Consider the following 13399-nt stretch of genomic DNA (forward strand, 5'->3'; position numbering starts at 1 on the left):
AACTTTTAGAGCTGTATGTGTACAGCTGTAAGAGAATTCGACCTCTTCCTAATAATGCCTCCGTGCCGCAGGGCAGCGCAATTCTGCCATATACCAATGCTACTTGATACTCCTTTTAGGCGATTTGATGTTTGTTTTTCATTTGGAAAATTGTCCCGACTGGTCGGGACGACAAAAATAGTCTATAGACTCATTAGTATGTTTCTCCCCACGGAAATCTTTAGTAAAAGGCGAAAGATTTATTCGTGGATTTGAAGAGAAACCAGAGTTAGTCTTCATCAGTGGCTGCTGTAAAACCTACCTAACTGGTCGCTGGACGAGATGGGGGATTTACTATGCTCAACAATAATGTACCTACCTCAATTAATTGGCCGCTGGCTCAATTTGTCTATCTTACCATTCGAAGATTGGAGGCGCATTATAACCTCATTTTTTAAAACACCAGCCTTTGCTGCTGTAGACCGAAAGCGTGTACAGCGTCTGTCTGTGACGTTGTGTCATTGTTATAGGTGGTCGGTGTAAGTAACACGCTGGGTTAGGTCCATGACGTCTACCGTCAGTAAATGGCCCGGTTGTGCTCCAACTTAGCTTGTGATGCGCTGGGACACGTGGAAATAGTCCAAAACTATTAGAGCTGTATGTGTACAGCTGTAAGAGAATTCGACCTCTTCCTAATAATGCCTCCGTGCCGCAGGGCAGCGCAATTCTGCCATATACCAATGCTACTTGATACTCCTTTTAGGCAATTTGATGTTTGTTTTTCATTTGGAAAATTGTCCCGACTGGTCGGAACGACAAAAAATAGTCTATAGACTCATTAGTATGTTCCTCCCCACGGAAATCTTTAGTAAAAGGCGAAAGATTTATTCGTGGATTTGAAGAGAAACCAGAGTTAGTCTTCATCAGTGGCTGCTGTGAAACGTATCTAACTTGTCGCTGGACGAGATGGGAGATTTACTCTGCGCAACAATAACGTACCTACCTCAATTAATTGGCCGCTGGCTCAATTTGTCTCTTGCAACAGCCGAAGATTGGAGGCGCATTTTAACCTCATTTCTTAAAACATCAGACTTTGCTGATGAAGACCGGAAACGTGTACAGCGTCTGTCTGTGACGAGGTGTCATTATTGTAGGCGGTCGGGGTAAGGAACACGCTGGGCTAGGTCCATGACGTCTACCGTCGGAGATTGGCCCGGTTATGTTCCAACTTAGCCTGTGATGCGCTGGAACACGTGGAAATAGTCCCAAACTTTTAGAGCTGTATGTGTACAGCTGTAAGAGAATTCGACCTCTTCCTAATAATGCCTCCGTGCGGCGGGGCAGCGCAATTCTGCCATATACCAATGCTACTTGATACTCCTTTTAGGCAATTTGATGTTTGTTTTTCATTTGGAAAATTGTCCCGACTGGTCGGGACGACAAAAAATAGTCTATAGACTTATTAGTATGTTCCTCCCCACGGAAATCTTTAGTAAAAGGCGAAAGATTTATTCGTGGATTTGAAGAGAAACCAGAGTTAGTCTTCATCAGTGGCTGCTGTGAAACGTATCTAACTGGTCGCTGGACGAGATGGGAGATTTACTATGCGCAACAATAACGTACCTACCTCAATTAATTGGCCGCTGGCTCAATTTGTCTCTTGCAACAGCCGAAGATTGGAGGCGCATTATAACCTCATTTTTTAAAACACCAGCCTTTGCTGATGAAGACCGGAAACGTGTACAGCGTCTGTCTGTGACGAGGTGTCATTCTTGTAGGCGGTCGGGGTAAGGAACACGCTGGGCTAGGTCCATGACGTCTACCGTCGGAGATTGGCCCGGTTATGTTCCAACTTAGCCTGTGATGCGCTGGAACACGTGGAAATAGTCCAAAACTTTTAGAGCTGTATGTGTACAGCTGTAAGAGAATTCGACCTCTTCCTAATAATGCCTCCGTGCGGCGGGGCAGCGCAATTCTGCCATATACCAATGCTACTTGATACTCCTTTTAGGCAATTTTATGTTTGTTTTTCATTTGGAAAATTGTCCCGATTGGTCGGGACGACGAAAAATAGTCTATAGACTCATTAGTATGTTCCTCCCCACGGAAATCTTTAGTAAAAGGCGAAAGATTTATTCGTGGATTTGAAGAGAAACCAGAGTTAGTCTTCATCAGTGGCTGCTGTAAAACCTACCTAACTGGTCGCTGGACGAGATGAGGGATTTACTATGCGCAACAATAACGTACCTACCTCAATTACTAGGCCGCTGGCTCAATTTGTCTCTTGCAACAGCCGAAGATTGCTGGCGCATTTTAACCTCATTTTTTAAAACATCAGACTTTGCTGATGAAGACCGGAAGCGTTTACAACGTCTGTCTGTGACGTTGTGTCATTGTTTTAGGTGGTCGGGGTAAGGAGCACGCTGGGCTAGGTCCATGACATCTACCGTCGGTGAATGACCCGGTTGTGCTCCAACTTAGCTTGTGATGCGCTGGGACACGTGGAAAAAGTCCAAAACTTTTAGAGCTGTATGTGTACAGCTGTAAGAGAATTCGACCTCTTCCTAATAATGCCTCCGTGCGGCGGGGCAGCGCAATTCTGCCATATACCAATGCTACTTGATACTCCTTTTAGGCAATTTGATGTTTGTTTTTCATTTGAAAAATTGTCCCGATTGGTCGGGACGACGAAAAATAGTCTATAGACTCATTAGTATGTTCCTCCCCACGGAAATCTTTAGTAAAAGGCGAAAGATTTATTCGTGGATTTGAAGAGAAACCAGAGTTAGTCTTCATCAGTGGCTGCTGTAAAACCTACCTAACTGGTCGCTGGACGAGATGGGGGATTTACTATGCGCAACAATAACGTACCTACCTCAATTACTTGGCCGCTGGCTCAATTTGTCTCTTGCAACAGCCGAAGATTGCTGGCGCATTTTAACCTCATTTTTTAAAACACCAGACTTTGCTGATGAAGACCGGAAGCGTTTACAACGTCTGTCTGTTACGTTGTGTCATTGTTATAGGTGGTCGGGGTAAGGAACACGCTGGGCTACGTCCATGACATCTACCGTCGATGAATGACCCGGTTGTGCTCCAACTTAGCTTGTGATGCGCTGGGACACGTGGAAATAGTCCAAAACTTTTAGAGCTGTATGTGTACAGCTGTAAGAGAATTCGACCTCTTCCTAATAATGCCTCCGTGCCGCAGGGCAGCGCAATTCTGCCATATACCAATGCTACTTGATACTCCTTTTAGGCAATTTGATGTTTGTTTTTCATTTGGAAAATTGTCCCGACTGGTCGGGACGACAAAAAATAGTCTATAGACTCATTAGTATGTTCCTCCCCACGGAAATCTTTAGTAAAAGGCGAAAGATTTATTAGTTGATTTGAAGAGAAACCAGAGTTAGTCTTCATCAGTGGCTGCTGTAAAACCTACCTAACTGGTCGCTGGACGAGATGGGGGATTTACTATGCTCAACAACAATGTACCTACCTCAATTAATTGGACGCTGGCTCAATTTGTCTATCTTACCATTCGAAGATTGGAGGCGCATTATAACCTCATTTTTTAAAACACCAGCCTTTGCTGCTGTAGACCGAAAGCGTGTACAGCGTCTGTCTGTGACGTTGTGTCATTGTTATAGGTGGTCGGTGTAAGTAACACGCTGGGTTAGGTCCATGACGTCTACCGTCGGTAAATGGCCCGGTTGTGCTCCAACTTAGCTTGTGATGCGCTGGGACACGTGGAAATAGTCCAAAACTATTAGAGCTGTATGTGTACAGCTGTAAGAGAATTCGACCTCTTCCTAATAATGCCTCCGTGCCGCAGGGCAGCGCAATTCTGCCATATACCAATGCTACTTGATACTCCTTTTAGGCAATTTGATGTTTGTTTTTCATTTGGAAAATTGTCCCGACTGGTCGGGACGACAAAAAATAGTCTATAGACTCATTAGTATGTTCCTCCCCACGGAAATCTTTAGTAAAAGGCGAAAGATTTATTCGTGGATTTGAAGAGAAACCAGAGTTAGTCTTCATCAGTGGCTGCTGTAAAACCTACCTAACTGGTCGCTGGACGAGATGGAGGATTTACTATGCGCAACAATAACGTACCTACCTCAATTAATTGGCCGCTGGCTCAATTTGTCTCTTGCAACAGCCGAAGATTGGTGGCGCATTTTAACCTCATTTTTTAAAACATCAGACTTTGCTGATGAAGACCGGAAGCGTGTACAGCGTCTGTCTGTGACGAGGTGTCATTGTTGTAGGCGGTCGGGGTAAGGAACACGCTGGGCTAGGTCCATGACATCTACCGTCGGTGAATGACCCGGTTGTGCTCCAACTTAGCTTGTGATGCGCTGGGACACGTGGAAAAAGTCCAAAACTTTTAGAGCTGTATGTGTACAGCTGTAAGAGAATTCGACCTCTTCCTAATAATGCCTCCGTGCGGCGGGGCAGCGCAATTCTGCCATATACCAATGCTACTTGATACTCCTTTTAGGCAATTTGATGTTTGTTTTTCATTTGAAAAATTGTCCCGATTGGTCGGGACGACGAAAAATAGTCTATAGACTCATTAGTATGTTCCTCCCCACGGAAATCTTTAGTAAAAGGCGAAAGATTTATTCGTGGATTTGAAGAGAAACCAGAGTTAGTCTTCATCAGTGGCTGCTGTAAAACCTACCTAACTGGTCGCTGGACGAGATGGGGGATTTACTATGCGCAACAATAACGTACCTACCTCAATTACTTGGCCGCTGGCTCAATTTGTCTCTTGCAACAGCCGAAGATTGCTGGCGCATTTTGACCTCATTTTTTAAAACATCAGACTTTGCTGATGAAGACCGGAAGCGTTTACAACGTCTGTCTGTGACGTTGTGTCATTGTTTTAGGTGGTCGGGGTAAGGAGCACGCTGGGCTAGGTCCATGACATCTACCGTCGGTGAATGACCCGGTTGTGCTCCAACTTAGCTTGTGATGCGCTGGGACACTTGGAAAAAGTCCAAAACTTTTAGAGCTGTATGTGTACAGCTGTAAGAGAATTCGACCTCTTCCTAATAATGCCTCCGTGCGGCGGGGCAGCGCAATTCTGCCATATACCAATGCTACTTGATACTCCTTTTAGGCAATTTGATGTTTGTTTTTCATTTGGAAAATTGTCCCGATTGGTCGGGACGACGAAAAATAGTCTATAGACTCATTAGTATGTTCCTCCCCACGGAAATCTTTAGTAAAAGGCGAAAGATTTATTCGTGGATTTGAAGAGAAACCAGAGTTAGTCTTCATCAGTGGCTGCTGTAAAACCTACCTAACTGGTCGCTGGACGAGATGGGGGATTTACTATGCGCAACAATAACGTACCTACCTCAATTACTTGGCCGCTGGCTCAATTTGTCTCTTGCAACAGCCGAAGATTGCTGGCGCATTTTGACCTCATTTTTTAAAACATCAGACTTTGCTGATGAAGACCGGAAGCGTTTACAACGTCTGTCTGTGACGTTGTGTCATTGTTTTAGGTGGTCGGGGTAAGGAGCACGCTGGGCTAGGTCCATGACATCTACCGTCGGTGAATGACCCGGTTGTGCTCCAACTTAGCTTGTGATGCGCTGGGACACGTGGAAAAAGTCCAAAACTTTTAGAGCTGTATGTGTACAGCTGTAAGAGAATTCGACCTCTTCCTAATAATGCCTCCGTGCCGCAGGGCAGCGCAATTCTGCCATATACCAATGCTACTTGATACTCCTTTTAGGCAATTTGATGTTTGTTTTTCATTTGGAAAATTGTCCCGACTGGTCGGGACGACAAAAAATAGTCTATAGACTCATTGGTATGTTCCTCCCCACGGAAATCTTTAGTAAAAGGCGAAAGATTTATTCGTGGATTTGAAGAGAAACCAGAGTTAGTCTTCATCAGTGGCTGCTGTAAAACCTACCTAACTGGTCGCTGGACGAGATGGGGGATTTACTATGCTCAACAATAATGTACCTACCTCAATTAATTGGCCGCTGGCTCAATTTGCCTATCTTACCATTCGAAGATTGGAGGCGCATTATAACCTCATTTTTTAAAACACCAGACTTTGCTGCTGTAGACCGAAAGCGTGTACAGCGTCTGTCTGTGACGTTGTGTCATTGTTATAGGTGGTCGGTGTAAGTAACACGCTGGGTTAGGTCCATGAAGTCTACCGTCGGTAAATGGCCCGGTTGTGCTCCAACTTATCTTGTGATGCGCTGGGACACGTGGAAATAGTCCAAAACTTTTAGAGCTGTATGTGTACAGCTGTAAGAGAATTCGACCTCTTCCTAATAATGCCTCCGTGCCGCAGGGCAGCGCAATTCTGCCATATACCAATGCTACTTGATACTCCTTTTAGGCAATTTGATGTTTGTTTTTCATTTGGAAAATTGTCCCGACTGGTCGGGACGACAAAAAATAGTCTATAGACTCATTAGTATGTTCCTCCCCACGGAAATCTTTAGTAAAAGGCGAAAGATTTATTCGTGGATTTGAAGAGAAACCAGAGTTAGTCTTCATCAGTGGCTGCTGTAAAACCTACCTAACTGGTCGCTGGACGAGATGGGGGATTTACTATGCGCAACAATAACGTACCTACCTTAATTATTTGGCCGCTGTCTCAATTTGTCTCTTGCAACAGCCGAAGATTGGAGGCGCATTTTAACCTCATTTTTTAAAACATCAGACTTTGCTGATGAAGACCGGAAGCGTTTACAACGTCTGTCTGTGACGTTGTGTCATTGTTATAGGTGGTCGGGGTAAGGAAAACGCTGGGCTAGGTCCATGACATCTACCGTCGGTGAATGACCCGGTTGTGCTCCAACTTAGCTTGTGATGCGCTGGGACACGTGGAAATAGTCCAAAACTTTTAGAGCTGTATGTGTACAGCTGTAAGAGAATTCGACCTCTTCCTAATATTGCCTCCGTGCCGCAGGGCAGCGCAATTCTGCCATATACCAATGCTACTTGATACTCCTTTTAGGCAATTTGATGTTTGCTTTTCATTTGGAAAATTGTCCCGACTGGTCGGGACGACAAAAAATAGTCTATAGACTCATTAGTATGTTCCTCCCCACGGAAATCTTTAGTAAAAGGCGAAAGATTTATTCGTGGATTTGAAGAGAAACCAGAGTTAGTCTTCATCAGTGGCTGCTGTAAAACCTACCTAACTGGTCGCTGGACGAGATGGGGGATTTACTATGCTCAACAATAATGTACCTACCTCAATTAATTGGCCGCTGGCTCAATTTGTCTATCTTACCATTCGAAGATTGGAGGCGCATTATAACCTCATTTTTTAAAACACCAGCCTTTGCTGCTGTAGACCGAAAGCGTGTACAGCGTCTGTCTGTGACGTTGTGTCATTGTTATAGGTGGTCGGTGTAAGTAACACGCTGGGTTAGGTCTATGACGTCTACCGTCGGTAAATGGCCCGGTGTTGCTCCAACTTAGCTTGTGATGCGCTGGGACACGTGGAAATAGTCCAAAACTATTAGAGCTGTATGTGTACAGCTGTAAGAGAATTCGACCTCTTCCTAATAATGCCTCCGTGCCGCAGGGCAGCGCAATTCTGCCATATACCAATGCTACTTGATACTCCTTTTAGGCAATTTGATGTTTGTTTTTCATTTGGAAAATTGTCCCGACTGGTCAGAACGACAAAAAATAGTCTATAGACTCATTAGTATGTTCCTCCCCACGGAAATCTTTAGTAAAAGGCGAAAGATTTATTCGTGGATTTGAAGAGAAACCAGAGTTAGTCTTCATCAGTGGCTGCTGTGAAACGTATCTAACTGGTAGCTGGACGAGATGGGAGATTTACTCTGCGCAACAATAACGTACCTACTTCAATTAATTGGCCGCTGGCTCAATTTGTCTCTTGCAACAGCCGAAGATTGGAGGCGCATTTTAACCTCATTTTTTAAAACACCAGCCTTTGCTGATGAAGACCGGAAGCGTGTACAGCGTCTGTCTGTGACGAGGTGTCATTGTTGTAGGCGGTCGGGGTAAGGAACACGCTGGGCTAGGTCCATGACGTCTACCGTCGGAGATTGGCCCGCTTATGTTCCAACTTAGCCTGTGATGCGCTGGAACACGTGGAAATAGTCCAAAACTTTTAGAGCTGTATGTGTACAGCTGTAAGAGAATTTGACCTCTTCCTAATAATGCCTCCGTGCGGCAGGGCAGCGCAATTCTGCCATATACCAATGCTACTTGATACTCCTTTTAGGCAATTTGATGTTTGTTTTTCATTTGGAAAATTGTCCCGACTGGTCGGGGCGACAAAAAATAGTCTATAGACTCATTAGTATGTTCCTCCCCACGGAAATCTTTAGTAAAAGGCGAAAGATTTATTCGTGGATTTGAAGAGAAACCAGAGTTAGTCTTCATCAGTGGCTGCTGTAAAACCTACCTAACTGGTCGCTGGACGAGATGGGGGATTTACTATGCTCAACAATAATGTACCTACCTCAATTAATTGGCCGCTGGCTCAATTTGTCTATCTTACCATTCGAAGATTGGAGGCGCATTATAACCTCATTTTTTAAAACACCAGCCTTTGCTGCTGTAGACCGAAAGCGTGTACAGCGTCTGTCTGTGACGTTGTGTCATTGTTATAGGTGGTCGGTGTAAGTAACACGCTGGGTTAGGTCCATGACGTCTACCGTCGGTAAATGGCCCGGTTGTGCTCCAACTTAGCTTGTGATGCGCTGGGACACGTGGAAATAGGCCAAAACTATTAGAGCTGTATGTGTACAGCTGTAAGAGAATTCGACCTCTTCCTAATAATGCCTCCGTGCCGCAGGGCAGCGCAATTCTGCCATATACCAATGCTACTTGATACTCCTTTTAGGCAATTTGATGTTTGTTTTTCATTTGGAAAATTGTCCCGACTGGTCGGGACGACAAAAAATAGTCTATAGACTCATTAGTATGTTCCTCCCCACGGAAATCTTTAGTAAAAGGCGAAAGATTTATTCGTGGATTTGAAGAGAAACCAGAGTTAGTCTTCATCAGTGGCTGCTGTAAAACCTACCTAACTGGTCGCTGGACGAGATGGGGGATTTACTATGCGCAACAATAACGTACCTACCTCAATTACTTGGCCGCTGGCTCAATTTGTCTATCTTACCTTTCGAAGATTGGAGGCGCATTATAACCTCATTTTATAAAACACCAGCCTTTGCAGATGAAGACCGGAAGCGTTTACAACGTCTGTCTGTGACGTTGTGTCATTGTTATAGGTGGTCGGGGTAAGGAACACGCTGGGTTAGGTCCATGACATCTACCGTCGGTAAATGGCCCGGTTGTGCTCCAACTTAGCTTGTGATGCGCTGGGACAAGTGGAAAAAGTCCAAAACTTTTAGAGCTGTATGTGTACAGCTGTAAGAGAATTCGACCTCTTCCTAATAATGCCTCCGTGCGGCAGGGCAGCGCAATTCTTCCATATACCAATGCTACTTGATACTCCTTTTAGGCAATTTGATGTTTGTTTTTCATTTGAAAAATTGTCCCTACTGGTCGGGACGACAAAAAATAGTCTATAGACTCATTAGTATGTTCCTCCCCACGGAAATCTTTAGTAAAAGGCGAAAGATTTATTCGTGGATTTGAAGAGAAACCAGAGTTAGTCTTCATTAGTGGCTGCTGTGAAACGTATCTAACTGGTCGCTGGACGAGATGGGAGATTTACTCTGCGCAACAATAACGTACCTACCTCAATCAATTGGCCGCTGGCTCAATTTGTCTCTTGCAACAGCCGAAGATTGGAGGCGCATTTTAACCTCATTTTTTTAAAACACCAGCCTTTGCTGATGAAGACCGGAAGCGTGTACAGCGTCTGTCTCTGACGAGGTGTCATTGTTGTAGGCGGTCGGGGTAAGGAACACGCTGGGTTAGGTCCATGACGTCTACCGTCGGTGATTGGCCCGGTTATGTTCCAAGTTAGCCTGTGATGCGCTGGAACACGTGGAAATAGTCCAAAACTTTTAGAGCTGTATGTGTACAGCTGTAAGAGAATTCGACCTCTTCCTAATAATGCCTCCGTGCCGCAGGGCAGCGCAATTCTGCCATATACCAATGCTACTTGATACTCCTTTTAGGCAATTTGATGTTTGTTTTTCATTTGGAAAATTGTCCCGACTGGTCGGGGCGACAAAAAATAGTCTATAGACTCATTAGTATGTTCCTCCCCACGCAAATCGTTAGTAAAAGGCGAAAGATTTATTCGTGGATTTGAAGAGAAACCAGAGTTAGTCTTCATCAGTGGCTGCTGTGAAACGTATCTAACTCGTCGCTGGACGAAATGGGAGATTTACTATGCGCAACAATAACGTACCTACCTCAATTAATTGGCCGCTGGCTCATTTTGTCTCTTGCAAAAGCCGAAGATTGGAGGCGCACTTTAACCTCATTTTTTAAAACACCAGCCTTTGCTGATGAAGACCGGAAGCGTGTACAGCGTCTGTCTGTGACGAGGTGTCATTGTTGTAGGCGGTCGGGGTAAGGAACACGCTGGGCTAGGTCCATGACGTCTACCGTCGGTGATTGGCCCGGTTATGTTCCAACTTAGCCTGTGATGCGCTGGAACACGTGGAAATAGTCCAAAACTTTTAGAGCTGTATGTGTACAGCTGTAAGAGTATTCGACCTCTTCCTAATAATGCCTCCGTGCCGCAGGGCAGCGCAATTCTGCCATATACCAATGCTACTTGATACTCCTTTTAGGCAATTTGATGTTTGTTTTTCATTTGAAAAATTGTCCCTACTGGTCGGGACGACAAAAAATAGTCTATAGACTCATTAGTATGTTCCTCCCCACGGAAATCTTTAGTAAAAGGCGAAAGATTTATTCGTGGATTTGAAGAGAAACCAGAGTTAGTCTTCATTAGTGGCTGCTGTGAAACGTATCTAACTGGTCGCTGGACGAGATGGGAGATTTACTCTGCGCAACAATAACGTACCTACCTCAATCAATTGGCCGCTGGCTCAATTTGTCTCTTGCAACAGCCGAAGATTGGAGGCGCATTTTAACCTCATTTTTTTAAAACACCAGCCTTTGCTGATGAAGACCGGAAGCGTGTACAGCGTCTGTCTCTGACGAGGTGTCATTGTTGTAGGCGGTCGGGGTAAGGAACACGCTGGGTTAGGTCCATGACGTCTACCGTCGGTGATTGGCCCGGTTATGTTCCAAGTTAGCCTGTGATGCGCTGGAACACGTGGAAATAGTCCAAAACTTTTAGAGCTGTATGTGTACAGCTGTAAGAGAATTCGACCTCTTCCTAATAATGCCTCCGTGCCGCAGGGCAGCGCAATTCTGCCATATACCAATGCTACTTGATACTCCTTTTAGGCAATTTGATGTTTGTTTTTCATTTGGAAAATTGTCCCGACTGGTCGGGGCGACAAAAAATAGTCTATAGACTCATTAGTATGTTCCTCCCCACGCAAATCGTTAGTAAAAGGCGAAAGATTTATTCGTGGATTTGAAGAGAAACCAGAGTTAGTCTTCATCAGTGGCTGCTGTGAAACGTATCTAACTCGTCGCTGGACGAAATGGGAGATTTACTATGCGCAACAATAACGTACCTACCTCAATTAATTGGCCGCTGGCTCATTTTGTCTCTTGCAAAAGCCGAAGATTGGAGGCGCACTTTAACCTCATTTTTTAAAACACCAGCCTTTGTTGATGAAGACCGGAAGCGTGTACAGCGTCTGTCTGTGACGAGGTGTCATTGTTGTAGGCGGTCGGGGTAAGGAACACGCTGGGCTAGGTCCATGACGTCTACCGTCGGTGATTGGCCCGGTTATGTTCCAACTTAGCCTGTGATGCGCTGGAACACGTGGAAATAGTCCAAAACTTTTAGAGCTGTATGTGTACAGCTGTAAGAGTATTCGACCTCTTCCTAATAATGCCTCCGTGCCGCAGGGCAGCGCAATTCTGCCATATACCAATGCTACTTGATACTCCTTTTAGGCAATTTGATGTTTGTTTTTCATTTGGAAAATTGTCCCGACTGGTCGGGACGACAAAAAATAGTCTATAGACTCATTAGTATGTTCCTCCCCACGGAAATCTTTAGTAAAAGGCGAAAGATTTATTCGTGGATTTGAAGAGAAACCAGAGTTAGTCTTCACCAGTGTCTGCTGTAAAACCTACCTAACTGGTCGCTGGACGAGATGGGGGATTTACTAGGCTCAACAATAATGTACCTACCTCAATTAATTGGGCGCTGGCTCAATTTGTCTATCTTACCTTTCGAAGATTGGAGGCGCATTATAACCTCATTTTTTAAAACACCAGCCTTTGCTGCTGTAGACCGAAAGCGTGTACAGCGTCTGTCTGTGACGTTGTGTCATTGTTATAGGTGGTCGGGGTAATACCACGCTGGGTTAGGTCCATGACGTCTACCGTCGGTAAATGGCCCGGTTGTGCTCCAACTTAGCTTGTGATGCGCTGGGACACGTGGAAATAGTCCAAAACTATTAGAGCTGTATGTGTACAGCTGTAAGAGAATTCGACCTCTTCCTAATAATGCCTCCGTGCCGCAGGGCAGCGCAATTCTGCCATATACCAATGCTACTTGATACTCCTTTTAGGCAATTTGATGTTTGTTTTTCATTTGGAAAATTGTCCCGACTGGTCGGAACGACAAAAAATAGTCTATAGACTCATTAGTATGTTCCTCCCCACGGAAATCATTAGTAAAAGGCGAAAGATTTATTCGTGGATTTGAAGAGAAACCAGAGTTAGTCTTCATCAGTGGCTGCTGTGAAACGTATCTAACTGGTCGCTGGACGAGATGGGAGATTTACTCTGTGCAACAATAACGTACCTACCTCAATTAATTGGCCGCTGGCTCAATTTGTCTATCTTACCATTCGAAGATTGGAGGCGCATAAAAACCTCATTTTTTAAAACACCAGCCTTTGCTGCTGTAGACCGAAAGCGTGTACAGCGTCTGTCTGTGACGTTGTGTCATTGTTATAGGTGGTCGGGGTAAGTAACACGCTGGGTTAGGTCCATGACGTCTACCGTCGGTAAATGGCCCGGTTGTGCTCCAACTTAGCTTGTGATGCGCTGGGACACGTGGAAATAGTCCAAAACTTTTAGAACTGTATGTGTACAGCTGTAAGAGAATTCGACCTCTTCCTAATAGTGCCTCCGTGCGGCAGGGCAGCGCAATTCTGCCATATACCAATGCTACTTGATACTCCTTTTAGGCAATTTGATGTTTGTTTTTCATTTGGAAAACTGTCCCGACTGGTCGGAACGACAAAAAAATAGTCTATAGACTCATTAGTATGTTCCTCCCCACGGAAATCTTTAGTAAAAGGCGAAAGATTTATTCGTGGATTTGAAGAGAAACCAGAGTTAGTCTTCATCAGTGGCTGCTGTA

The 13399-nt window shown here is 44.7% G+C and overlaps 22 non-coding genes across 22 annotated transcripts; all 22 read right to left on the reverse strand.

Moving 5' to 3' along the window:
• Window positions 1-151: 151 nt before the first annotated feature.
• LOC135478729 (U5 spliceosomal RNA) lies at window positions 152-271 on the reverse strand. Its single transcript, XR_010445628.1, has one exon. It is a non-coding gene; the product is annotated as a U5 spliceosomal RNA (small nuclear RNA).
• A 503-nt stretch (window positions 272-774) lies between these two features.
• Window positions 775-895, reverse strand: LOC135478644 (U5 spliceosomal RNA). The gene has a single exon (XR_010445548.1). It is a non-coding gene; the product is annotated as a U5 spliceosomal RNA (small nuclear RNA).
• Window positions 896-1398: 503 nt separating this feature from the next.
• Window positions 1399-1519, reverse strand: LOC135478813 (U5 spliceosomal RNA). The gene has a single exon (XR_010445709.1). It is a non-coding gene; the product is annotated as a U5 spliceosomal RNA (small nuclear RNA).
• A 503-nt stretch (window positions 1520-2022) lies between these two features.
• Window positions 2023-2143, reverse strand: LOC135478539 (U5 spliceosomal RNA). Its single transcript, XR_010445448.1, has one exon. It is a non-coding gene; the product is annotated as a U5 spliceosomal RNA (small nuclear RNA).
• A 503-nt stretch (window positions 2144-2646) lies between these two features.
• Window positions 2647-2767, reverse strand: LOC135478540 (U5 spliceosomal RNA). Its single transcript, XR_010445449.1, has one exon. It is a non-coding gene; the product is annotated as a U5 spliceosomal RNA (small nuclear RNA).
• Window positions 2768-3270: 503 nt separating this feature from the next.
• LOC135478685 (U5 spliceosomal RNA) lies at window positions 3271-3391 on the reverse strand. The gene has a single exon (XR_010445588.1). It is a non-coding gene; the product is annotated as a U5 spliceosomal RNA (small nuclear RNA).
• A 503-nt stretch (window positions 3392-3894) lies between these two features.
• On the reverse strand, window positions 3895-4015 carry LOC135478474 (U5 spliceosomal RNA). Its single transcript, XR_010445387.1, has one exon. It is a non-coding gene; the product is annotated as a U5 spliceosomal RNA (small nuclear RNA).
• Window positions 4016-4518: 503 nt separating this feature from the next.
• LOC135478541 (U5 spliceosomal RNA) lies at window positions 4519-4639 on the reverse strand. The gene has a single exon (XR_010445450.1). It is a non-coding gene; the product is annotated as a U5 spliceosomal RNA (small nuclear RNA).
• Window positions 4640-5142: 503 nt separating this feature from the next.
• LOC135478542 (U5 spliceosomal RNA) lies at window positions 5143-5263 on the reverse strand. Its single transcript, XR_010445451.1, has one exon. It is a non-coding gene; the product is annotated as a U5 spliceosomal RNA (small nuclear RNA).
• A 503-nt stretch (window positions 5264-5766) lies between these two features.
• On the reverse strand, window positions 5767-5887 carry LOC135478566 (U5 spliceosomal RNA). The gene has a single exon (XR_010445474.1). It is a non-coding gene; the product is annotated as a U5 spliceosomal RNA (small nuclear RNA).
• Window positions 5888-6390: 503 nt separating this feature from the next.
• LOC135478475 (U5 spliceosomal RNA) lies at window positions 6391-6511 on the reverse strand. Its single transcript, XR_010445388.1, has one exon. It is a non-coding gene; the product is annotated as a U5 spliceosomal RNA (small nuclear RNA).
• A 503-nt stretch (window positions 6512-7014) lies between these two features.
• LOC135478476 (U5 spliceosomal RNA) lies at window positions 7015-7135 on the reverse strand. Its single transcript, XR_010445389.1, has one exon. It is a non-coding gene; the product is annotated as a U5 spliceosomal RNA (small nuclear RNA).
• A 503-nt stretch (window positions 7136-7638) lies between these two features.
• LOC135478721 (U5 spliceosomal RNA) lies at window positions 7639-7759 on the reverse strand. The gene has a single exon (XR_010445621.1). It is a non-coding gene; the product is annotated as a U5 spliceosomal RNA (small nuclear RNA).
• A 503-nt stretch (window positions 7760-8262) lies between these two features.
• On the reverse strand, window positions 8263-8383 carry LOC135478592 (U5 spliceosomal RNA). Its single transcript, XR_010445499.1, has one exon. It is a non-coding gene; the product is annotated as a U5 spliceosomal RNA (small nuclear RNA).
• Window positions 8384-8886: 503 nt separating this feature from the next.
• On the reverse strand, window positions 8887-9007 carry LOC135478478 (U5 spliceosomal RNA). Its single transcript, XR_010445391.1, has one exon. It is a non-coding gene; the product is annotated as a U5 spliceosomal RNA (small nuclear RNA).
• Window positions 9008-9510: 503 nt separating this feature from the next.
• LOC135478713 (U5 spliceosomal RNA) lies at window positions 9511-9631 on the reverse strand. Its single transcript, XR_010445613.1, has one exon. It is a non-coding gene; the product is annotated as a U5 spliceosomal RNA (small nuclear RNA).
• Window positions 9632-10135: 504 nt separating this feature from the next.
• Window positions 10136-10256, reverse strand: LOC135478363 (U5 spliceosomal RNA). Its single transcript, XR_010445289.1, has one exon. It is a non-coding gene; the product is annotated as a U5 spliceosomal RNA (small nuclear RNA).
• Window positions 10257-10759: 503 nt separating this feature from the next.
• On the reverse strand, window positions 10760-10880 carry LOC135478714 (U5 spliceosomal RNA). Its single transcript, XR_010445614.1, has one exon. It is a non-coding gene; the product is annotated as a U5 spliceosomal RNA (small nuclear RNA).
• Window positions 10881-11384: 504 nt separating this feature from the next.
• Window positions 11385-11505, reverse strand: LOC135478365 (U5 spliceosomal RNA). The gene has a single exon (XR_010445291.1). It is a non-coding gene; the product is annotated as a U5 spliceosomal RNA (small nuclear RNA).
• A 503-nt stretch (window positions 11506-12008) lies between these two features.
• On the reverse strand, window positions 12009-12129 carry LOC135478479 (U5 spliceosomal RNA). The gene has a single exon (XR_010445392.1). It is a non-coding gene; the product is annotated as a U5 spliceosomal RNA (small nuclear RNA).
• Window positions 12130-12631: 502 nt separating this feature from the next.
• LOC135478347 (U5 spliceosomal RNA) lies at window positions 12632-12752 on the reverse strand. Its single transcript, XR_010445274.1, has one exon. It is a non-coding gene; the product is annotated as a U5 spliceosomal RNA (small nuclear RNA).
• Window positions 12753-13255: 503 nt separating this feature from the next.
• Window positions 13256-13377, reverse strand: LOC135478757 (U5 spliceosomal RNA). Its single transcript, XR_010445654.1, has one exon. It is a non-coding gene; the product is annotated as a U5 spliceosomal RNA (small nuclear RNA).
• Window positions 13378-13399: the final 22 nt, after the last annotated feature.

This window comes from Liolophura sinensis, chromosome 11 (assembly GCF_032854445.1).
Source record: "Liolophura sinensis isolate JHLJ2023 chromosome 11, CUHK_Ljap_v2, whole genome shotgun sequence".
NCBI lineage: Eukaryota > Metazoa > Mollusca > Polyplacophora > Chitonida > Chitonidae > Liolophura > Liolophura sinensis.